The sequence below is a fragment of the Mobula birostris genome, chromosome 5 (assembly GCF_030028105.1).
Source record: "Mobula birostris isolate sMobBir1 chromosome 5, sMobBir1.hap1, whole genome shotgun sequence".
Lineage (NCBI taxonomy): Eukaryota > Metazoa > Chordata > Chondrichthyes > Myliobatiformes > Myliobatidae > Mobula > Mobula birostris.
The window spans coordinates 79,087,237-79,113,250 of NC_092374.1; the positions used below are offsets into that span (position 1 = coordinate 79,087,237).

The following is a 26,014-nucleotide window of genomic DNA, read 5'->3' on the forward strand; positions in this document are numbered from 1 at the left end:
CCATAAAATATAGGAGCAAAATTAGGCCATTTGGTCCATTGAGGCTGCACCACCATTTCATCATGGCTGATCCATTTCCTTCTCAACCCCAGACTCCTGCTTTTTCACTGTATCCCTTCATGTCCTGACTAATCAAGAAACTATCAACTCTGCCTTAAATAGACCCAATGACGTGCCCCCTACAGCCACCTGTGGCAATGAATTCCACAGATTCGCTACTCTAGGGCTAAAGAAATTCCTCCTCATTTCTGTTCTAAAGGAATTCCCCTATATTCTGAGGTTGTGTTCTCGGGTCCCCCACCATAGGAAATATCCTCTCTACATCCACTCTATTAATGCCTATCAACATTCGACAGGATTCAATGTCATCGCTCATTCTTCTGAATTCCTGTGAGTATAGGCCCAGAGCGGTCAAACACTCCTCATACGAAAAGCCTTTCAATACTGGAATCATTTTTGTGAACCTCCTTTGAACCCTCTCCAATGTCAGCACATACTTTCTTTGATAAGGGACCCAAAACTGCTCATAATACTCCCAGTGAGGTCTCAGAAGTGCTTTATAAAGTCTCAGCATTACATGTTTTTATATTCTAGTCCTCTTGAAATAAATGCTAACATCGCATTTGCCTTCCTCACCACAGACTCAACCTGCAAATTAACCTTTAGGGAATCCTGCACAATGACTCCCAAGCCCCTTTGCACCTCACATTATTGAATTGCCTCTTTAGAAAATAGTCTACCCTTTTTTTTTTACCATAGTGCATGACCATGCATTTCCAGATATTGTATTCCATCTACCACTTCCATTGCCTGTTCTCCTAATCGGTCCAAGTCTTTCAGTAGTCTCTCCATTTCCTCAAAACCACCTGCTCCACCACCTATCTTGGTATTGTCCGCAAACTTGGCCACAAAGTCATCAATCCCTTCAAACAAATCATTGACATATAACATAAAAGGAATTGGTCCCAACAAAGACCCTTATTCTTTGCCTCCTGTCAATTAGCCAAAGGTCTATCCTTGCTAGTATCTTTCTTGTAATGCAATGGGCTCTTAATTTTTTAAGCAGCCTCATGCGTAGCACCTTGTCAAAAACCTTCTGAAAATCCAAGTCCACATATTCCACTGCTTCTCCTTCATCTATCCTGCTTGTTACTTCCTCAAGGAATTCCAACGGATTTGTCAAGCAAGATTTTCCCTTGAGGAAACCATACAGAGTATGGCCTATTTTATCACGTGCCTCCAAGTACCCCAAAACTACTTTGTATTTCCATAACGGTTGATTCCAATATCTTCCCCAGCACTGAGGTCAGACTAACTGGTCTATAGTTTCCTTTCTTCTGCCTCTCACCCCTTTTGAAGAGTGGAGTGACATTTGCAATTTTCCATTCCTCCAGAACCATGTCAGGATCTATTTCCTGTAAGATCGTTACTAATTCCTTCACAATCTCTCTGACCATCAGAACCCTGGGGTGTACACCATCTGTTCCAGGTGACTTACCTACCTTCAGACCTTTCAGTTTCCCAAGTACTTTCTCCCTATTAATGACAACTTCACACACTTCTACCCCCTGACACTCTCGAACCTCCGCATACTGCTGGTGTCTTCCTGTGGAAGAAAATATTGTGAGTTAAGGATTTTGACAGACAAAGGGTTAATATTGGCTCTTTGAGTATGTAAATCAGTTAGCAGCATAGTTTGTTATAGATATGGCTTGGCTTTCAGCAGAGAGAACTCATAGAATAAATACTTTTATTTGCTTATCTTGTAAGAATTAGCTTCAAGTACATGAGACAAATTGTCTGTTAATGCAAAGTTGTACACAGGCAATGAACCTTATCACAAGAGAGTTCCATGTGAACCTAGCTTATCTTCTGTAATTCCCACAGTTAATCGAACAGACTTTGCTTTTGCAATTAATTTTACATGCATAAAAGGAGCTGTGCTCTCTGTGTTACTAGTAGTTCGAAACACACTGTTAGCAGTTCCACTCCCCACGTTATGAATAAAGCTCTCTTTACTTCAAAGACTGTGTCTAATTTACTTGTGATCAACGTTAATCAAATTTCCTTAGCAAATTAATTTCCCCTAACACTTCCACAGTGAAGACTGATGCAAAATACTTATTCAGTTAATCTGCCATTTCCTTGTTCCCTACTACTACCTCAATTTTGCCCTATCATCAGCCTGTCCTTCCAAGCAGTCTCACTACACACTGCCTCTGCTTGCAAACCAACTACCTCATCCTCAGCATGATCACTCTCGTTCCCAGCTTTCTGGCTACTTATCCTACCCCTTAAGAATGCCGTGGACTTGATCCGTGACATCGCAACCCCTGACACCAAGGAGGCAACATGCTGTCCGGGTGTCTGTATTGTGCCACAGAATTTCATCTCTGTTCCTCTGACTCTGGAGTTTCCTATCATCACTGCAGTCCTCTTCACCTCTCTTCTCATCTGAGCCACAGCAGCAGACTCAGTGCCAGAGACCCTGTCACTGCGGCACCCCCCTGTTAGATTGTCCCCCTCAACAGTGTCCAAAGAGGTACTATCGAGGGGGATGGCCACAGGGGTACTCTGCACCGGCTGCCAATTTCCCTTCATCCTCCTGGAAGTCACACAGTTACCTGCCTCCTGCAACCTAGGGGTGACTACCCAGGACTACCACGACACACTGGGAAGATGTGACTACCTAGGAAGATGAGATGAAGGACTCTTCATCTTATCTTCTCAATGTTTATTGCTGATTAATCAATCTGTCACCTATTTATTTATTCATCTATCTATCTATGAATTGTTATTGTTTTCTTTTGAATTTGCCCAGTTTCTTCTCTTTTGCACATTGGTTAGGGTTGGTAGAGTCTTTCATTGATTCTATTATGGCTATTATTGTATTATGGATTTATTGAGTATGCCCACAAGAAAATGAATCTCAAAAAGTTCAAGGTAGTTCAAAGCACAAAATACATTTTATTATCAAAGTTTGCATAAATCGTACAACCCTGAGATTCATCTGCTTAACAGACAGTCACAAAACAAGAAACTGAAGAGGCCAATTTAAAAAGAGACCAACACCCAATGCACAGATAGAGAAAAAAATCATGCAAACAATGAAGCAAGCATCAGCATTCGGACAAAATTGAGTCCATAAACCAGAAAGCTGGGGTCAGCTGGAGTGGGCCCATAATCACGGTCTCAGTTCATCACACAGAGGCGAATCACTGTAAAACCCACAGACACTAAGCCCGGAGCAGTCGGGACATGACACAGCCTCAGCGTCGAGGAGAGTGGGGTAAAACATCTGGAGCAGAACTGGCTTGATCCTTGTCTCTGGTCACAACACCTTGCCTTTGCAGTCCATCTGGCCTGGTGTTTAAATTGTCCAAGCAGGGGTTGTTCCCAAACTCAGGGTCGTATATGGTGACATATATGTGGTAATAAGTTTACTTTGAACCTTGAGCTTTGAAAGAGTGAAAAAAATAAAGATTTATGAGAGTGTTGCTAGTACTCAAGGATTTAAGTTATAGAGAGAAGTTGAGGAGGCTTGGACTATTTCCTCACAACATAGATAAAATCACGAGGGGTGTAGATACGGTAAATGCTCAAAATCCTTTTTTTTCCCCAGGGGAGTAGTATCAAAAATTATAGGGCCTAGAATTAAGATGAGAGGGGAAACGTTCATTAGGGGCCTGGCGAACTAGGAAAAGCTGCCAGGAGAGGTGGTAAATGCAGTAGAGTGATAACATTTAACACATACTTAGACAGGTAAATAGATAGGAAAGGTTAGAGGAATATGGATAAATGCCAATATTCAGCTTGCTGCTTGCGAGGTTTACTTGTCTTTGCACAGAACTGAGGCTGTGGTCTGCAACTAACAAGCTCCTGGATCAGCTGTGATGGTCTTTTTTCAATGGGGTTTATTGGGGTTTCTTTGTTTTGTGGCTGTCTGTAAAGAGTTGAATTTCAAGGTTGTAATTCAAAATTTCAAAATCTTCTACAGTTGTACTGTGGAGAGCATTCTGACAGGCTGCATCACTGTCTGGTATGGGGAAGGGGGGCTACTGCACAGGACCAAAAGAAGCTGCGGAAGGTTGTAAATCTAGTCAGCTCCACATCGGGTACTAGCCTACAAAGTACCCAGGACACCTTTAGAGAGCAGTGTCTCAGAAAGGCAGTGTCCATTATTAAGGACCTCCAGCACCCAGGGAATTCCCTTTTCTCACTGTTACCATCAGGTAGGAGATACAGAAGCCTGAAGGCACCCACTCAGTGATTCAGGAACAGCTTCTTCCCCTCTGCCATCCAATTCCTAAATGGAAATTGAATCTTTGGACACAACCTCACTTTTTTTAAACAAAGTTTTTGTACTTTTTAAAAAATCTATTCAATATGTGTAATTGATTTACTTACTGGTTTATTATTATTTTATTTTTTTTTCTCTGCTAGATCATGTGTTGCATTGAACTGCTGCTAAGTTAACAAATTTCACATTACATGACAATGATAATAAATCTGATTCTGATTATATAGTATACATACTTTGATAATAGATGAACTTTGAAATGCAGGCAAATGGGGCTAACTTCAACAGGCATCTTGGTTGGCGGGACAAGTCGGGGTGAAGGGTCACTTTCATGCTGTAGGACTCTGACTATGATTATGAGATTTAATATAGAAGGGGGGAATAGCGAGATCAAGCATGAAATGAGTTATGGGTACACTGCAAACCAAAGCAGATAATGTTAGAAATTGCCCGATTGCATCCGCAGAGCAAGAAACAGAACTAACTTTTAAAAGGTTTCAAAGGTACATTTAATGTCAGAGAAATGTATACAATATACATACATCCTGAAATGCTTTTTTTTTGCATCAATCCACGAAAGCAGAGGAACGCCCCAAAGAATGAATGACAGTTAATGTTAGAACACCGAAGTCCCTCTACAGCCCCTCTCCCTTCCACGCATATGCGGCGGCAAGCAACAATCCCCCCTCCCCCCACAGGCAAAAAAAAAGCATCGGCACCGGCCACCAAGCACTCAAGCGTGAGCAAAGCAACAGTAAAGACACAGACCTACAGTACTCCAAGGTCCACATTGTTCACCCGGCATTCGACATACCACAGGCTCTCTCTCTCCCGCTAATAATGGAGAAAGAGATGTCTCCGTTTCACAACAAGAGGGGAGACATAACAAACAACTTGCTGGTTTACGATGATAAAAGTCTGTTGCATTGCTTTTTTCAAGCTCTGTGCCCAAAGATCTCAGGTCTCTGCACACACAGCCAAAGATGTTCCAGCTCCCACGACACACTGGACACCGACCTTTGATCCACCAGTCTCCAGAGCCCGAAATCCTAGGCCTCCAAAGGTGAGCTGAACTCCTAGGCCAAGCCCTTGGCATGCTGAACAACTGCCAGTTGTGAAACCCCGAGAGCATGTCCCATTCCCGCAAAGAAGCATAGTCAGAATGTAACTCCAGGTTAGGGTCTTCAAAAGAACCCTGAAAGGGAAAAATAGAGATATTAAAGATCAAATAGAGCTGTTTCCAAAGATGCAAGCAAAGGAGTTGCCATTTAGCACCATCATCATTTTGCTCTGCCCCTTAATGAACTTTATCAGATCAGGCAGGCTGAGCATATTTGAACAATACTAAGATAATCCCTCACCACCATTCAGGGCCTCAGACAGTCCTTCCAGGTGAGGCGACACTTCACCTGTGAGTCGGCTGGGGTGATATACTGCGTCTGGTGCTCCCGATGTGGCCTTCTATATATTGCCGAGCCCGATGCAGACTGGGAGACCGCTTTGCTGAACACCTATGCTCTATCCGCCAGAGAAAGCTGGATCTCCCAGTGGCCACACATTTTAATTCCACATCCCATTCCCATTCTGACATGTCTATCCATGGCCTCCTCTACTGTAAAGATGAACCCACACTCAGTTTGCAGGAACAACACCTTATATTCCGTCTGGGTAGCCTCCAACCTGATGGCATGAACATTGACTTCTCTAACTTCCGCTAATGCCCCACCTCCCCCTTGTACCCCATCCGTTATTTATTTATATACACACATTTTTTTTCTCTCTCTTTCCTTTTTCCTCCCTCTGTCTCTCTCACTATACCCCTTGCCCATCCTCTGGACTTTTTCCCCCCCTCCCCCTTTTCTTTCTCCCTAGGCCTCCTGTCCCATGATCCTCTCATATCCCTTTTGCCAATCAACTGTCCTGCTCTTGGCTCCATCCCTCCCCCTCCTGTCTTCTCCTATCATTTCGGATCTCCCACTCCCACTTTCAAATCTCTTACTAGCTCTTCTTTCAGTTAGTCCTGACGAAGGGTCTCGGCCCGAAACGTCGACTGTACCTCTTCCTAGAGATGCTGCCTGGCCTGCTGCATTCACCAGCAACTTTTTTGTGTGTTGCTTGAAATTCCAGCATCTGCAGATTTCCTCGTGTTTGCTAAGATAATGTTGAATAGAATTTCTGAGCTCCATAACAACTTTTGGTCAGAAGTATTAAATGCAGTTGTCCTGAGAAGGAGACAGATCCTTAAAATGGACAGAAGTTGTAAAAATAGTCCAAGCAGAATGGAAGTGGCAGTTGGTGCTAAATCCGGCCAAGAGTGAGATGTTGCAGTTTGGAAAATCAAATGTAAAGGACAGTTAATGGCAGGATTGTTAACAGCGTTGATGAGTAAAGGGATCTTTGGGCCCAAGTCCATAGGTGAACACGGCTACACAGATAGATAAAGGTGTAAAGAAGGCCTATGGCATGTTTGCCTTTATTGGTTTGGGCACTGACTCCAAGAGTCGGGAAGTTCTGCTACAGCTTTATGAAAATCTAATTAAGGTGCACCTGGAGTATTGGGTTCAAGTCTGGCTGCCCTATTATAGGAAAGATGTGCAGGCTTTGGAGAGGATGCAGAAGAGTTTCAGTTGGATGCTGCCTGGATTAGAGAACAACAGCTGTAAGAAGAGGTTGAACAAACTTGCTTTGTTTCCTCTGGAGTGGCGAAGATCTAAATTTAGCAAGATGGCACCAGTGAGCAACGTGGCTAACGGCGATGTCCTGCATACAGTTCACAAAACTACTATTTCTTCTTTTAAATATACTTCTACTGCTAATCTGTGTGAAACTGGAGCTGTAATTTATATCTTGATAATGTGTTCTTGGGCTGACTGAGCAATCTAGTGCTTTTGCTGTCTCTGAGGGAATTCGACGTGGTTTAGAGTGACGTTGAGTATGAAGCCTAATGGTAGTGTGTGAACCAACGATTGGCTCCATTACTCACTGAACTTGCTGATTCTAGCATGAATAAAGCAGTGGCTGATGGGCAGAAGGCAAAGAGTGGGAATAAAGGGAGCCTTTTCTAGTTGGCTGTCAGTGACTAGTGGTGTTCCACAGGGGTCTGAGTTGGGACTGATTCTTTTTACGTTACATGTTAATGATTTGGATGATGGAATTGATGGCTTTGTTGTGAAGTTTGCAGATGATATGAAGATAAGTGGAGGGCAAGTAGTTTTGAGGAAGTAGAGAGGCTATAGAAGGATTTAGACAGATCAGGAGAATGGGCAAAGAAATGGACATGAAGGGATATGGAGAAAAGGCAGGAGACTTTGGGGCTGAGAAAATGATAAAATGCTTGATCCAAATGGTCTAATTCTGCTCCTATTTCTTACCATCTTATGGTCTAAATTGAACTGAACATCCCTGGACTGTTTCAAGGACTCTGCAGCTTGATGTTTAATATTCTGTGGGTTATTCACTTGTTTTTTGCCGTTAGTATGATTTGTTCTTTTTTTTGTGGCTTGGGTGTTCGATCTTTTCTTTGAATGGATTCCATGGTGTTTCTTTGTTTCGTGGCTATCTGTGGGAGGACGTATCTCAGGGTTGCATATTGTATAGATACTTCGATACTCAATCTACTTTGAACTTTGAAGACTAAGGAAAGGTCTGATGGAAGCTTATAAGATTAAGAATTGACCTCAGGGTCAAAATGTCTAATACGAGATGGCATACATTAAGGTGAGATGGGTAAGTACAAAGGAGAATTGCAGGGCATTTTGCAGATGATATGACGATAGGTGGGCAGGTTGTTTTGCGGAAGTAGAGAGGCTATAGAAAGACAGACAGATTATTTGATTGAGCAAAGAACTGGACATGAAGGGGTATGGGGAAAAGGGATATGGCTCCTTTTTTTGTTACTATTTCAGGCGATTTTGAATCAGGGCGGCTTGCAGATAATGAACACTGAGCTGAACTGAAATATGCCTTTTGATTTTATGTTTTATATTCTGTGTTTCTCGCTCTTTTATTTGTTGCTTTTTGCATGATTTGGGTTTTTTTGCGTGTGGGGGGAAGGGGGTTTAAAGTTTTTGTTTGAACGGGTTCCAAGGTTCTTCACTGTCTTGTGGCTGTCTGTGGGGAAGACAACTCCCAGCGTCGTGCACTGCACGCACACTTAGATAATGAACGTGCTTTGAATCTTGTTACACTGTCTTCTTTATTACTTGTGTCGGCAGACTAACTTCTCATGTTTAATGAACACCACAGTCTGTAAGGAGTTCGTACGTTCTCTCCTTGACCATGTGTGTTTCCTCCGGGTACTCCACTTTCCTCCCAGATTCCAAAACGAAAGAAGTCTGTGTTAAAGAAAGTGAGTTATGGGCATGCCATGATGGTGCCAGAAGCATAACGACACTTGCAGGCTGTACCCAGCACAGTCATCAAACTGTATTGTCACTGACACAAAATAACACACTTTACTGTTTGTTTCGATGTACAGTACGTGTTTCAAATAAATCTTTATCTTTTCCACCCTTACCCATCCCACTCTATTTAATAGGAATACCCCTTTGTCCTCTCCACAACTTGCTCACCCTTGCACCGTCACAGAACCAGGCACAGGGTATCTATGAACCCTGTGGAGACATCTCTGTCTGAACAGACGTCCCCTGTGAAAGTGACGACTACATTCAGTACAAGCTGCTGCACAGAGAGCAGTGAGAGTGGGAGGTGGGTGAAGGACAAGAAGGTTGCCTGCCAGAGTTTACCTCCTGAGATACCAGCAGAGCTGATGGCACAGATGGCAAGGAGGATGGCGAGGCTCTTCATCTCTTGCTCCAGCAAGTTTAAATACAGAGCACATTGACCAGCTGGCACTTCAACAACCTGATAAACAGCAGGCCCTTTCAACTCTTTGAGCCACATCGCCCAGCGTTCCTCCAATTTAATCCTAGTCTAATCATTGCGAATTTACAATTTACAATGATGAATTAATTGAACCCCGGTCACCTGCACTGTAAAGCATGGTGCTACCCACTATGCCACCAGGCTGTCCCTGCAAGGAGTTTGTATGTTGTCTCCGTGACCATGTGGGTTTCCTCCACCTGCTCCAGTTTCCTCCCACAGGAGGTCAATTAGCCATTGTAAATTGTCCCATGATTAGGCTAGGATTAAATCAGGGGATTGTTGGGTGACATGGCACAAAGGAAATATTGACATATTTCTGTGCTGTATGTGCCCGGTAATGCAAGGGAAACTGGCAGTCAGTGCAGAGTACCCCTGGGGCCATTCCCCTCAATAATAAGTATTCCACTTAGGGCACTATTGAGAGGGATGACCTAGCCGCGGGGCGGGGGAGGTGGGGTGGGGTAGCCACAGTGACCGGGTCTCTGGCACTGAGTCTGGCGTCATGATTCATAAGAGAAGAGAGGTGAAGTGGACTGCAGATAGGCAGAGGGTGTGGAGTGGCTCTATTGGTAAAAATGAAATCAAATTATTCCAAATGGGATCGGAAGACATTGAAGTGTTGTGGGTAGAGCTAAAGAACTAACAAGACCCTGATGGGAGTTATATATAGACCTCTAAACAGTAGTAAATATGTGGTCAACAGGACATAGAAAATGCAATTCAAAAGGGCAATGATACAATAGACCTGGGGGATTTCAATATGCAGGTAGACAGTCAAAATCAGGTTGCTTCTGGATCCCAAGACAGGAAATTTCTAGAATGCCTATGAGATGGCATTTTGGCACAGCTCATAGTTGAGCCTACTAGGGAAAAGATCATAAGACGTAGGAGCAGAATTAGGCTATTCAGCCCATTGAGTCTGCTCCACCATTCCATCATGGCTGATCCCAGATCCCACTCAATCTCTTACACCTGCCTTCTCGCCATACCTGACTGATCAGGAAACTATTAACTTCTGCCTTAAATATACCCATTGTCTTGGCCTCCACCACAGTCTATGGCAGAGCATTCCATATATTCACTACTCTATGGCTAAAAAAAAATTGCTCCTTACTTCTGCTCTAAAAGGTCACCCCTCAATTTTGAGGCAGTGCCCTCTAGATCTGGATACCATCAAATTCTAAATTTGTGTATGTTTACAAAATACAATTAAGTTGGTCAGTAAAACTATTGAAAATCTTTTCTTTGTACTTCTGTCAGTTAAATAAAGGTTCACGTGAATTAACATATCACAGATTTTTGTTTTTATTGCATTTTGGAAAATATCCCAACCTTTCTGGAAATGGGGTTTGTAGACTCCAACACTTCCCCGGCCACTGAAGTTAGGCTAACTAGTCTATAATTTCCTTTCTTTTGCCTTCCTCCCTTCCTAAAGAGTGGAGTGACATTTGCAATTTTCCAGTCCTCTGGGACCATGCCAGAATCAAATAATTCTTGAAAGATCATGACCAATGTATCCATTATCTGTTCAGCAACCTCTCTCAGGACTCTGGGATGTAGTCCATCTGGTCCAGGTGACTTATCCACCTTAAGACCTTTGAGTTTGCCTAGCAATTTTTCCTTTGTAACAGCAATAGCACCCACTCCTGATCCCTGACATTCATGGATGTCGGGCACACTGCTAATGTCTTCCACAATGAGGACTGATGCAAAATATCCATTACGTTCATCCACTATTTCTATGTCCCCCATCAATACCTCACCAACACACATAAAAGTTGCTGGTGAACGCAGCAGGCCAGGCAGCATCTCTAGGAAGAGGTGCAGTCGACGTTTCAGGCCAAGACCCTTCGTCAGGACTAACCTCTTCCTAGAGGAAGGGTCTCGGCCTGAAACGTCGACTGCACCTCTTCCGAGAGATGCTACCTGGCCTGCTGCATTCACCAGCAACTTTTATGTGTGTTGCTTGAATTTCCAGCATCTGCAGAATTCCTGTTGTTTGCGTTTTTAAATACCTCACCAACATCATTTCCAGTGGTCCAATATCAACTCTCACCTCCATTTTTCATTTTATATACCTGAAGAAAAACTTTTAGTATCCTGCTTTATATTATTGGCTAGCTTGCCCTCATATTTCATCTTTTCCCTTATAGGTTCTTTAGCTGTCTTTTGTTGGATTTTAAAAGCTCCCCAATCATCCAACTTCCCATTCACTTTTGCTACCTTATTTTCCCTTTCCTTAGCTTTTATGCAGTCCGTAACTTCCCTTTAGCTTTCCTTCCCTTTCCTATAGCTGATTACCCCTGCCATTTGAGAACTTCTGTGGGACATATCTTACCCTGCACCTTGTGAGCTATTCCCAGAAACTCAGCCATCTCCCTGCCACTATCCTCCTCCAATCCACCTAGGCAAGCTCCCCTCTCATGCCTCTGTAATTCCCTTTATTCCATTGTGCTACTGATACACGTGACTTATGTTTCTCCCTCTCAAATTGCAGTATGAGTTCAATTATATTATGATCACTGCCTCCTAAGGATTCCTTTACATTAAGCTCCCTAATAAGATCTGGATTATTACACAGCACCCACTCTAAGATAGCCTTTCCCTGAGCAGGCTCAAGCACAAGCTGCTCTAAAAAGCCACCTCATAGGCACTCAACAAAGTCCCCCTCTTGCGATCTGACACCAACCTGATTTTCCCAATCCCCTTGCATATTGAAGTCCGCCATTATAATTGTGTCATTACCCTTATTACATGTCTTTTCCAGCTCTCTTTGCAATCTTAACCCCACATCTTGGCTGCTATTAGGAGGCCTAAATACAATTCACATAATGTTTTCTCACTCTTGCAGTTTCTTAACTCCACCCTCAAAGATGCGACATTCTCTGACCAGATGTCCCCTCTTTATAAATATGTAATTCCATCTCGTACCACAGAGCCACTCCACCGTCTATGCCTTACTGCCTGTCCTTTTGATACAAAGCATAGCCTTTGATATTAACCCCCCAACTAATGGCCATTTTTCAGCCACAACTTAATGATGCCCACAACTTCATAATGACCAATCTCTAATTGTGCCACGAGTTCGTCCTCCTTGTTCTGAATGCTACACACATTTAAATACATTTAAGTGTACCAATAAATAACAATAAGCTGGATTCTGTCTAATCCTCTCACTCCACTGCCATGGTTTGCTGTTGCACCCTTTACAATGGGCTCTATGTCGCTACCAATGGCCTGGCAAAGCTGATCAATAATTCTCTGTTTCTACTCCCTCTCTGGTTTTGAACTATTGATGCTACATTAATGACATTCCAATCTGTTGCAATTGCGTCTGAAGCATACCCGCCAATGTATCTGAGGCAACTTCCTTTAGTATTCTGCGATGGAGACTATTGGGCTCTGTGAATTTGTCAGTTGTTAATTCCTCCAGTTTCCTTATTAACATAGATTTCACTCAGTTCCTCTTTCACCGGTGCCTGTGTTCCCAATGTGTCTGGGTGGAGGTATCCATTTCCTCCTTTGTGAACCCAGAACTGAAATACATATTTCATTTGATCCAACCCTTCTTTGTTCTGTTTACACAACTCTGACTGTAAAGAACCCAGATCTATCTTCATCAATCTTGCTCTCTATGTGTATCTATAGAAACATTTACAGTCAGTTTTTCTTTTGTTCTCTGCAAGCTTACTTGTAATTTTTACTTTCCCTTTCCTAATCAATCCATTACCCTCATTTGCTGAATTCTAAATGTCCCAACCCTTAGTTTTGCTTTGTTTTCCAGCATTTACATCATAATTCCTTTCCTAGGATTGAATTCTATCTCTACCTTATTTTACAGTCCATCAGAGAGTTAACTTTCCTGTTTTAGTTTTGTGCCAGACATGAATCAACAATGCCAGTTCGTGCACATGTTCTTCAAGTGAATGTCCTTGTCAACCCTGTAATGTAATGTTTCCCAATCTACCACAACCAAATCACTCCTCAAACCATCAACATTTTTAATGAGGTGAAAGAGGTGGCTGAAGAGATTGTGGAGACATTGGTAATGATCTTTCGAGAAGCACTAGATTCAGGACTGGTTCCGGAAGACTGGAAAACTGCAATTGTCACTCCACTCTTCAAGAAGGGAGGGGGGAGGAAGAAGAAAGGAAACTATAGGCCATTTAGTCTGACCTCAGTGAATGGGATGATGTTGGATTATTAAGGACGAGGTCTCAGGGTATTCAGAGGCACATGATAAAATAGGCTGTAGTCAGCATGGTTTCCTCAAGGGAAAATCTTACCTGACAAATCTGTTGGAATTCTTTGAAGAAATAACTAGCCAGATAGTCAAAGGAGAATTGAGTGATGTTGTGTACTTGGATTTTTAGAAAGGTTTTGACACAGTGCCACACATGAGGCTGCTTAACAAGCTACGAGCCCATAGTATTACAGGAAAGATTCTAACATGAATAAAGCAGTGGCTGATAGAAAGGAGGAAAAGATTGGAAATAAAGGGAGCCTTTTCTGTTTGGCTGCTGGTGACTAGTGGTGTTCCACAGGGGTCTATGTTGCGACCAGTCCTTTTTATGTTATATGTCGATGAAGGAATTGATGGCTTTATTGCAAAGTTTACAGATAGGTGGAAGGGCAGTAGTTTTGTGAATTGCAGAAGCGACAGAAGGACTTATACAGATTAATAGAATGGGCAAAGAAATGGAGATGGAATACAGTGTCGGGAAGTGTATGGTCATGCACTTTGGTAGAAGAAATGAAAGAGTAGACTATTTTCTAAATGGAGAGAAAATACAAAAATAAACTGTACGCAAAGGGACTTGGGAGTCCTTGAGCAGAATTCCGTAAAGGTTAATTTGCAGGTTGAGCCTGTGGTGAGGAAGGCAAATACAATGTTAGAATTCATTTCAATAGGACCAGAATATAAAAAGCAGGATGTAATGTTGAGACTTTATAAAATACTGGTGAGGCCTCAATTGGAATATTGTGAACAGTTGAGGGCCCCTTATCTTAGAAAGGATGTGCTGAAACTGGAGAGGGTTCAAAGGAGGTTCACAAAAATGATTCCTGGATTGAATGGCTTGACATATGAAAAGCGTTTGATGGCTCTGGTCCTGTATTCACTAGAATTCAGAAGAATGAGAGGCGACCTCATTGAAACCTATTGAATGATAAAAGAGTGAATGTGGAGAGGATGTTTCCTATGGTGGGAGAGCCTAAGACCAGGGACACAGCCTCAGATTAAAGAGGGCGTCCTTTTAGAACAGAGATGAGGAGGAATTTCTTTAGCCAAAGAATGAATCTGTGGAATTCTTTGCCACAAGCAGCTGTGGAGGCCAAGTTTTTATGTATAGTTAAAGCAGTGGTTGATAGATTCTTGATTAGTCAGGACATGAAGGGATACGAGGAGAAGGCAGGAGATTGGAGCTGAGAGGAAAACTGGATCAGCTCTGATGAAATGGCGGAACAGACTCAATTGATGAAGAGGCCTAATTCTGCCCCTAAATTTTTTTTATCTTAAGGATCTCATGGTCTTATCTCCTTTATTTTGATTTGGCTTTTGACAACTCCCCCTCTTTCCATTTTAAATAAAAATCCTGTCACATTAAGATCACTCTTCCCCAAGGGACCTGGCACAACTTTGTTTATCAATCTTTTCTCATTACACACAAAGATAACCCACTCTCCCATTGGTTTCTCCAAAAAAGACATCTTTAATGGACACCAGAGATTCCTTCTCTAGAGAATTACTGTTGATCTGGTTTGTCCAGTCTGCATAAAGACTTGAGTCACCCTTATTGTATGTGTCTCTAATTTTTCATTTCATACCATCCTTTAGAGATGGAATCTCTGGGGTCCATTGAAGATGTCTTTTTGGAGGAACCAATGGGAGTGTGGGTTATCCTCCTGTGTCACGAGAAAAGATTAATAAACGATGTTGTGCTGGGTCCCTCAGGGAAGAGTGATCTTAATGTGACAGAATTCTTAACTAAAATGGAAATTGGGGCAGTTGTGGAATACTGAATATAAATAAAGGAAATTCTGATGATTTGAGGAATGACTTGGCTGTGGTATATTTGGAAATGTTACGTTACAGGATTGACAAGGACAATACCATCCTTTACATCACTATGGCTATTTGTGTGGTGTATCTATACCACTCACTAACATTTTCTCACCCTTGGTATTCCTCTGATTCCATATCAGGGTTTGGTATGATTCCCAACCTGGGGTCCATGGACCTCTCAGTTAATGGTCGGGGTCCACTGGCATAAAAAAAGTTGGCAATCCTTGGTAAAGTAGCTCATGTCCTTCCTCATTCCCTCTCTTGTTAATAATGCTGCCTCACCTTCACTTGTTTTTACACCTCTTGTCTACGAGTATTGAGTAGATCTGGAATGTTCCATTCCAATCTCCGGTATTTTTCAGTCATAGTTCAGTAACTGCTTTAACATCCTGTCCAGTTAACTCAAATTGCACGTGGCCGTGAATTATCTGCATGTTGAAACACAATGCTTCAAACTTGCCCCTTCAACACCCCTTGTCACCCTACCATGGTCCTGCTTGCCTCTTGCCCCTGATCTCACCCTACCCGGTCCCTACCCTACTCTTTTGTTTTCCTGTCTTTCATCTCTCTTTTTGTTTCCTCTTCCTCTACCTCCCATTGCACATTCAGACTCACATGCACACCCACACACACAGAAAAAGTGTTTGTCCATTTTAACTTAATGGGAAACTTCCTGGATTACATGAGAATCAGAGGCTGAATCAATAAATGGTGGTCTCCCTACGTATCCAGGGATCTAAACGCACAGACAAGAGAAAATCTGCAGATGCTGGAAATCTGAGCAACACATGCAAAATGTTGGAGGAACTCAGCCAGCCAGGCAGCATTTATGGAAAAAAGCACAGTTGACGTTTCGGGCTGAAACCCTTCAGCAGGTCACAGCCCATGTTGCCCAGCATAATGTGAAGCTAAGGGAGGTCCACACCATCAGAATCTTGGCAAGGTATGGAAGGATACGAACCAATGGGATTAGTGTGGATGGGCAAAATGTCTGCGTTGGACAATCCACATCAGGGCTGTGTATAAAACAAGCTGCCTTTTAATTGGAGGGTGATTGAGATTTCAAAATTGGACTTTTGGCGCAGTTTCTCTGAGTTGAGGACTAACCAATAAGCAAGAAGGATTCATTTGAAAGGACCAATAAGAATAATTCAAGTGCAAGTAAAGCAGCCATTCTTTTGGACTGTGCCAGTCTTTAGAGTGGCTTCAGCTCATCGGGCTTAGGTGAGATCAGGTTGGGTGAGCCACATTGTCTTTTATGTTCCTCTCTCTCTCTCTGTCCTTATTTGTTCATTCCTCATCTGTTAGAGCATAGTAGATTAGAGCAAATGGCTCCAGGGGCACTGTTTTGTACTGTGTGTGGGATGTGAGAAGTCTAACAGATAAACACATCTGCACAAGGGTACAGGTTGCAGCTCCTGCAAGAATGTATTATGGAAATGGAGCTGCAGCTCAATGACCTTCAACTCATATGGGAAAATAAGGAGGTGATAGACAGGAGCTACAAGGAGGTAGCCACCCCAAGGTTGCAGGAGACATGTAACTGAGTGACTGTCAGGAGGAGGAGGGGAAACTCACAGCCAGTGCAGAGTACATCTGTGGCCATTCCCCTCAATAACAAGAATACAACTTTAAATATTATTGAGGGAATGACCTACCAGGGTGGAGACACAGTGACCATGTTTCTGGCACTGATTCTAGTGCTGTGGCTCAGATGGGCAGAGAGGTGAAGAGGACTGCAGTGTTGATAAGGAGATTCCTCAGTCAGAGGAACAAAGAAGAGGTTCTGTGGGCATATAGAGACACCAATTGGTATGTTACCTCCCTCTTGCCAAGATCAGGGATGTCTTGGATCATGTCCATGGCATTCTCAAGGGTAAGGGTGAGCAGCTGGAAATCTTGGAGCAAATTGGCATCAATGATATAGATAGATAAAGTGAGGAGGTCCTGATTAGAGATTTTAGGCAGCTAGGCAGAAAGCTGAGAAACAGGACCTCCAGGGTAGTAATCTCTGGATTGCTGCCTGTGCCACGTGCCAGTGAGGGTAAGAATAGGATGATTTGGTAGGTTGAATGTGTGGCTGAGGAGTTGGTGCAGGGGGCAGAGGTTCAGATTTATGAATCATTGGGATCTCTTCTGGGGAAGGTATGACCTGTACAAAGGGAACAAGTTACACTTGAATCCAAGGGGGTCCAATATCCTTGTGGGTAGGTTGGCTAGAATTGTTTGGGTGGGTTTAAACTAATTTTGCAGGGCAATGGGAACCAGAGTGAAAGTGCTGAAGATGAGGTAGTTGGTTGACAAAAAGAGGCAATGTGTAGTGAGACCCCTAGCGAGGAGAAGCTGATGTTAGAACAATATTGAAGTCAACAGGATGAGTTGTAACATTAAATGTGGACAAAATTGCAAAGGGTGAATGCAGGACTGTAGGTGTTATCTTTGAAAGTACGCAGTACATGGAATAAGGTAGGTGAACTTGTAGCAAACTTTCAGATTGGCATGTATGATGTTGAATCATGGCTGAAAAAAAGATTACAGCAGGGAGCTTAATGTCCAAGGACGTACATTGTATTGAAAGGATGGGCAGAAAGGCAGAAGGGGTGGTGTTGCTCTGTTGGTAAAAAATTAATTCAAATCATTAGAAAGTGGTGACAGGGTGAAAGGTGTTGAATCATTGTGGACAGAGCTAAGGAACTGCAAGGGTAAAAAGACCCTGATTAGATTTATATACAGCAGGAGATAGGAAATGCATTCCAAAAGGGCAATGTTACAACAGACTCGGGGGATTTCAATATGCAGGTAGCTTGGGAAAATCAGGTTGGTGCTGGATTCCAAGTGGAGTAATTTCTAGAATACCTACGAGATGGCTTTTTGGAGCAGCTCATGGTTATTCTGGACTGGGTGTTGTGCAATGAACCAGAACTGATTAGAGACCTTAAGGTAAAAGAACACTTAGGGGACAGTGATCATAATATGATCAATTTCACCCCGAAATTTGAAAAGGAGAAGCCAAAGTCAGATGTGTCAGTATTATATTGTAAAGGCAATTACAGAGGCATGAAAGCGGACTTGGCCAGAATTGATTGGAAAAGAACACTGGCAGGGATGGTAGCAGAGCAGCAATGGCTGGAATTTCTGGAAGCAATTTGGAAGGCATAGGATATATAATCCCAAAGGGGAATAATCCTGAAAGCAAGATGACACAACTGTGGCTAACAAGAGAAGTCAAAGCTAACATAAAAACCAAAGAGAGAGCATATAATGGAGCAAAAATTTAAGTGGGAAGTTAGAGGAGTGGGAAGCTTTCATATATAAACAGAAGGCAACTTAAAAGGTCATTAAGAAGGTAAAGATGAAATACAAAAGTAAGCTAGTCAACCATATTAAAGAGGACACACCAAAAGTTTCTTCAGATACATAAAGTGTAAAAGAGGTGAGAGTAGATAGCAGACCATTGGAAAACAATGCTGGAGAGATAGTAATGGGGACGTGGAAATGGCGGATGAACTGAAAAAGTATTTGCATCAGTCTTCACTGTAGAATACACTAGCAGTATCATGGAAGTTTCAGGTGTCAGGGGTCACGAAGTGTATGAAGTTACCATTACTAGAGAGAAGGTTCTTGGGAAACTGAAAGGTCTGAAGGTAGGGAAGTCATCTGGACCAGATGACGTACACCCCAGGGTTCTCAACAAGTGGCTAACACTATGCCAGTGAGCTGTCTATCTCATTCTTGTACTCTATCTCTTCTTTACCTGAGATCCAATTCACTAGAGTGGTATCATCTACAAACTTGTAGAAGAAGCTAGAGCAGAATTAGAACAGAGGAATGTCACAGTGGCCGGGTCTCTGGCACTGAGTCTGGCTCTGTGACTCAGAAGGGAAGGGGGGAAAAGAGGCACGCTTGGTGATAGGGGATTCATTAGTTAGGGGAATGGACAGGAGGTTCTGTGGATGAGAACAAAATTTCGATATGGTATGTTGCCTCCCGGATGCCAGGATCTCAGATATCTTGGATTAAGTACTCAGCACTCTTAAGTGGGAGGATGAACAGCCAGAGGTCATGGTCCATGTAGGTACCAATGGCATGGATAGGACGAGTGACGAGGTTCTGCATAGGGAGTTCAGTGAGTTAGGTGCTAAGTTAAAGGGCAGGACCTCCAGAGCTGTGATCTCAGAATTGATAACCCATACGATGTACTAGTGAGGTGGGAACTAGGAAGATTATACAGTTTAATACATGGCTAAGTAGTTGGTGTAGGAGGAAGGGCATAAGGTTTTTGGATCATTGGGCTCTCTTTCGGGGAAGGTGGGACCTATACAGAAGAGGCAATTTGCACTTGAACTGGAGGGGGACTAATCTCCTAGTGGGAAGGTTTGCTAATGCTGCACAGTGGGGTTTAAACTAGCGTTGTAGGGCGATGGGAACCAGAGTGTCAGAACAGTTAGTGGAGAGGTTGTGGAGACAGATGTTGTTAACACCTCAGGCAAAGCCAGGAATGAAAAGGTTGAGCATGGTGTGACTAATACCCTGAGCGGTGTAAGAAGTATCGTAGGAAAAGTAATGAGCTCAGGCAAGGATTGGCACCTGGAATTATGACATTGTAGCCATTAGTGAGACTTGGTTGCAGGGGGGGCAGGACTGGCAGCTCAATGTCCCAGAGTTCTGTTAAGAGTGAGAGGGATGGCGTTAGTAGTCAGGGAAACTGTCATGGCAGTGTACAGTCAGGACAGCCTGGGGAACTCAACCAGTGAGGCATTATGGGTGGAACTGAGAAATAAGAAAGAATGACCATGAGGCTATATTACGGATCACCCAGCAGTCCGAGGGATTTAGAGGAACAAATTTGCAGAGAGATTTCAGACTGTTGCAGACTGAAGGCAGATGTTGGTAAAACCTCAAAGTTAGGAATCAAAAGATTGAGCATGGTGTGACTAGTGTCCTGAGTTGTCTATATTTCAATGCAAGAAGTATCATAGGAAAGAAATGTAGGGCATTGGGACCATATGACAGAGGAATGCAGGACATAGGGACTGTGGATAAGGAAAATGCAGGACACTAGGACTGTGTGCAAGGGAAATGCAAGGCATCAGGACTGCATGTCAGGGGAATAGAGGCACCAGGACTGTGTATCTTGGGAATACAGGGTACTGGGACAGGGATTCAGCGGAAAAGAGACTGCGACTGTGTGTCAGGGGAACAGAGACGCTGGGACTGAGAGTCAGAAAAATAGAGGGACCGGGACTGTGTTTCACGTGAATAGAGGCTCTGAGACTGTGTATAAGGGGAATACAGGGCATCAGGATAGTGTGTCAGGGGTATGGAAGCACTGGGACAGTGCATCAGGGGAATGCAGGGCATCAGGACTTGTGTCAGTGACTTTCTGTCAGGGAAATGAAAAACACCAGGACTGTGTGAAATGGGAATGCAGGGCACTGGCACTCAGGGTCAGTGGAACAGAGGCACCAGGACTGTGTGTCATGGGAACAGAGGTACCAGGACAATTTGTCTGGGGACCGCAGGGTTCCAGGATTGTGCGCAACAGCGGGAACGGACTGTGTATCAGGGGAATAGAGGCACCGGGACTGTGTGTTGTCGGAATAAGGCACTGGAACTGTATGTCAGGGGAAAGAGGTACCAGGACTGTGTGTTAGGGGAACAGAGGCACTGCAACTCTGTGTGACTAGGAAATAGAGGCACAGAACCTGTGTGTCAGGAGAACAGAGGGACCGGGACTGTGCGTCAGGGGAATAGAGAGACTGTGAATGTGTGTCAGGGGAATAGAGGCACTGGGACTGTGTGTGAAAGAAATGCAGGGCATTGGGACTGAGTCTCAGGGAAGCGCAGGGCCTGGGACGGTGTGTCAGGGGAATAGAGGCACAGGGACTGTGTGTCAGGGGAATAGAGGGCATCAGGTCTGTGTGTCAGGGAAATGAAAGACAACAGGACTGTGAGAAATGAGAATGTAGGCACTGGCACTCGAGGTCAGTGGAACAGAGGCACTGGGTCGGCATGTCAAGGGAACAGAGACACTGGGTTCGCGCGTCAGGGGAACAGAGGCACTAAGACTATGTGTCTGGGGATCGCAGGGCATCGGGATTGTGTGTTTGGGCAACAGAGCAAACGTACTGTATGTTGGGGAATAGAAGCACTTGGATTGTGTGTTGGGGAAATGCAAGACAGTATGGTTGTTTGAAAGGGATATGCAGGGTACTGGGACTGTGTACCAGTGGAACAGAGGCACTGTAACAGTGTTGCAGGGAAATGCAAGGCACCGGGACTGTGTGGAAGGGGAATTCAGGGCACTGGGACTGTGTGTCAGAGGAATATAAGCAGTGCGAATTTGTGTCAGGGGATTACAAGGTATTGGGACTCTGTGTCAGGGGAATACAGGCACCAGGACAGGGTGTCAGGGGAACAGAGGCATCGGGACTGTGTGTCAGGGGAACAGAGGCTCTGGGACTGTGTGTCAGAGGAACAGACGGTCCGGGACTGTGTGTCAGGGGAATAGGGGCACCGGGTCTGTCAGGGAAATGAAAGACACCAGGTTTATGTGAAAGGGGAATGCAGGGCACTGGGACTGTGCGTCAGGGGAATACAGAGCACTGGATCTATGTGCCAGGGGTATTCAGGGTATCAGGATTGTGTGTCAGAAGAATACAGGGTACTGGAACTGTGTTATCAGGGAAGTGGAGGATACCAGGACTGTGTAAATGGGGAATGAAAGTCTTCAGGACTGTGTCTAAGGGGAATGTAGGGCATTGGAACTGTGTGTCAGGGGAACAGAGGGTCTGGGACTGTGTCTCAGGGTTACGCAGGGCACTGGGACAGTGTGTCAGGGGAACAAAGGAACTGGGATTGTGTGACAGGAGTATAAAGGGCATCGGGACTGTGTGTCAGGGGAATGCATGTCACCGGGACTGTGTTTCGGGGAATACAGGACTCCGAGACAGTGTGGAGGCCAGTGCAGAATTCCAGTACTGTGTATGCGTGAACACAGGATTTGGGATACATGACTGCCAAGATTCCATAAAGTAATTTCCTTCCGTGCAGATCGGCTCTGAACAGGAAGATGTTCCTCTTCGCAATGATGGCTGCTCTTGCCACTTCACTGGCTGTTGCTGACTAGCAGGAAGGTAAATTCAGCAAAGCGTCCCTGGAGAATGTTGACACTCACTTGGTATGGGAATCAATGCAGATTACTCACACACAAACTCACACTCACTCCCTCAGTATGGGAATCAATGCAGATTACTCACACACACACACTCACACTCACTCAGCAGTATGGGAATCAATGCAGATTACACACACGCACACACACACAATCACATTCACTCCACCAGTATGGGAACCAATGCAGATTATACACACCCACACACAATCGCACTCACTTACCGGTATGGGAGTCAATGCAGATTACGCACTTGCGCGCGCTCACACACACACACTCACTCACTGGTATTTGGATCTGTTGAAGACAGACACACACAAACACTCATCAGTATGGGAATCACTGCTGAACACACAGAGACACTCACTCATCGCTATGGGAATCCCTGCCGAACTACAATTCTCTTGGAAGTTGATAATCTCGGCAGCCACCTCTTTCAAAATCAAAATTGTATTTCAGTGCTTCTTGAGGAGTGACCAGCTTTCAGACCCTTCACTTTCTCTGGTAAACACCAGGAATTCTGCAGATGCTGGAAATTCAAGCAACACACATCAAGGTTGCTGGTGAACACAGCAGGCCAGGCAGCATCTCTAGGAAGAGGTACAGTCGATGTTTCGGGCCGAGACCCTTCGTCAGGACTAACTGAAGGAAGAGCTAGTGAGAGATTTGAAAGTGGGAGGGGGAGGGGAGATCCAAAATGATAGGAGAAGACAGGAGGGGGAGGGATGGAGTCAAGAGCTGGACAGGTGATTGGCAAAAGGGATATGAGAGGATCATAGGACAGGAGGCCCAGGGAGAAGGGAAAGGGGGAGGGGGGAAAAACCCAGAGGATGGGCAAGAGGTATAGTCAGAGGGACAGGGGGAGAAAAAGGAGAGAGAGAGAAAGAGTGTGCGTATATAAATAAATAACGGATGGGGTACGAGGGGGAGGTGGGGCATTAGCGGAAGTTAGAGAAGTCAATGTTCATGCCATCAGGTTGGAGGCTACCCAGATGGAATATAAGTGCTGTTCCTCCAACCTGAGAGTGGCTTCATCTTTACAGTAGAGGCCGTGGATAGACATGTCAGAATGGGAATGGGATGTGGAATTAAAATGTGTGGCCACTGGGAGATCCTGCTTTCTCTGGCGGACAAAGTGTAGGTGTTCAGTAAAATGATCTCCCAGTCTGCGTCAGGTCTCACCTATAGAAGGCCACATCAGGAGCACCGGACGCAGTATATGACCTCAGCTGACTCATAGGTGAAGTATCGCCTCACCTGGAAGGACTGTCTGGGGCCCTGAATGGTGGTAAGGGAGGAAGTATAAGGGCATGTGTAGCACTTGTTCCACTTACAAGGATAAGTGCCAGGAGAGAGGTCAGTGGGGAGGGATGGGGGAAACCAATGAGCAAGGGAGTCGCATAGGGAGCAATCCCTGCGGAAAGCGGGGGTGGGGGAGAGATGTGCTTAGTGGTGGGATCCTGTTGGAGGTGGCGGAAGTTACGGAGAATAATATGTTGGACCCAGAGGCTGGTGGGGTGGTAGGTGAGGACCAGGGGAACCCTATTCCTAGTGGGGTGACAGGAGGACAGAGTGGGAGCAGATGTGCGTGAAATAGGGGAGATGCGTTTGAGAGCAGAGCTGATGGTGGAGGAAGGGAAGCCCCTTTCTTTAAAAAAGGAGGACATCTCCGTCGTCCTACTGACTCTCACAGCTATCTGGACTATTCCTCTTCTCACCCTGTCTCTTGCAAAAATGCCATCCCCTTCTCACAATTCCTCCATCTCCGCCGCATCTGCTCTCAGGATGAGGCTTTTCATTCCAGGACGAGGGAGATGTCCTCCTTTTTTAAAGAAAGGGCTTCCCTTCCTCCAGCATCAGCTCTGCTCTCAAACGCATCTCCCCCATTTCACGCACATCTGCTCTCACTCCATCCTCCCGTCACCCCACTAGGAATAGGGATCCCCTGATCCTCACCTACCACTCCACCAGCCTCCGGGTCCAACATATTATCCTCCGTAACTTCTGCCACCTCCAAAGGGATCCCACCACTAAGCATATCTTCCCCACCCCACCCCCCGCTTTCCGCAGGGATCGCTCCCTACGCGTTTCCCTTGTTCATTCATCCCCCCCTTCCCTCCCCACTGATCTCCCTCCTGGCACTTATCCTTGTAAGCGGAACAAGTGCTACACGTGCCCTTACACTTCCTCTCTTACCACCATTCAGGGCCCCAGACAGTCCTTCCAGGTGAGGCAACACTTCACCTGTGAGTCCGCTGGGGTGATATACTGCGTCCGGTGCTCCTGATGTGGCCTTCTATATATTGGCGAGACCTGATGCAAACTGGGAGATCGTTTTACTGAACATCTACGCTCTGTCCGCCAGAGAAAGCAGAATCTCCTAGTGGCCACACATTTTAATTCCACATCCCATTCCCATTCTGATATGTCTGTCCACGGCCTCCTCTACTGTAAAGATGAAGCCACACTCAGGTTGGAGGAACAACACCTTATATTCCGTCTGGGTAGCCTCCAACCTGATGGCATGAACATCGACTTCTTTAACTTCCGCTAATGCCCCACCTCCCCCTCGTACCCCATCCGTTATTTATGTACACACATTCTTTTTCTCTCTCTCTCCTTTTTCTCCCTCTGTCCCTCTGACTATACCCCTTGCCCATCCTCTGGGTTTTTTTGCCCCCTCCCCTTTTTCCTTCTCCCTGGGCCTCCTGTCCCATGATCCTCACATATCCCTTTTGCCAATCACCTGTCCAACTCTTGGCTCCATCCCTCCTCCTCCTGTCTTCTCCTGTCATTTTGGATCTCCCCCTCCCCCTCCCACTTTCAAATCTCTCACTTTCTCTGGTGTCGTGTTTTGACTCATCATTAATTTCTTTAGCATTTCATTCTCGCCAGATTCTTGGTCTGTTGTATTTGATGGGTTTTCTGTGAACACAAAGACAATTTTGACACAAGAGACCACAGTTGTTGGAAATTGAAACAACATACCGGAGGAACTAAGTAGATCATGTATAAAGAGAAATAGGCTGTTGATATTTAGGGTGGTGATTCTTCATCAGGATCTGGACTTCCCTCCACAGATGCTGCCTGAGCCATTGTGTATCTCCCATGGCTCCACAAATACACGGCCATACTGAGTAACCATGCAAAATGTCAGAGGAATTCAGCACTTCAGACAGCACCTATGGAGAGGAATAAACAACCTATGATTTATCCCTAGCCTTGTCATGGGACAATTTACAATGACCAATTAACCTCCCAACTGGTACATCTTTGGAAACTGTGAAAAGGTTAAAGGGATCACGAGGGGACTATTCTTCACTCAGAGGCTCCATTTATGCCCTGAACTTTGGATTTCCCCCACCATTGGGAGAATCTGTCGACCACCTTTTGCACTCCATTCTGTCCTATGGAGTGTATGTTGTGCCAGATAATCTTGTTTGTTTATCTATGATACAGAGTTCAACTTTGTTTCCATAATTCCAGTTGCCAGATTCACTATATATATTGCTGGTACATCTTTTATTTCCTTTATTTCTTCCCATGCTACCTCTTTTGCAATTTTATCTGTGAATGCATTTCCAGAGCTTAC

General features: G+C 44.6%; 1 protein-coding gene across 2 annotated transcripts in view; it reads right to left on the bottom strand.

Annotated features, from left to right (window-relative positions):
* The window catches only part of LOC140197785 (uncharacterized), a 72,872-nt gene that overhangs the window by 25,280 nt on the left and 21,578 nt on the right, over positions 1–26,014 (bottom strand). Inside the window, exon 2 of one of the 2 annotated variants that reach the window (XR_011886023.1) lies at positions 4,896–5,495. The exons of the other annotated variant lie outside the window; for it this stretch is intronic. The gene's annotated coding sequence lies outside the window, so the exon portion shown is untranslated. Of the gene's footprint in view, positions 1–4,895; positions 5,496–26,014 lie in introns of those variants that run through there. 2 annotated transcript variants of the gene reach the window in all.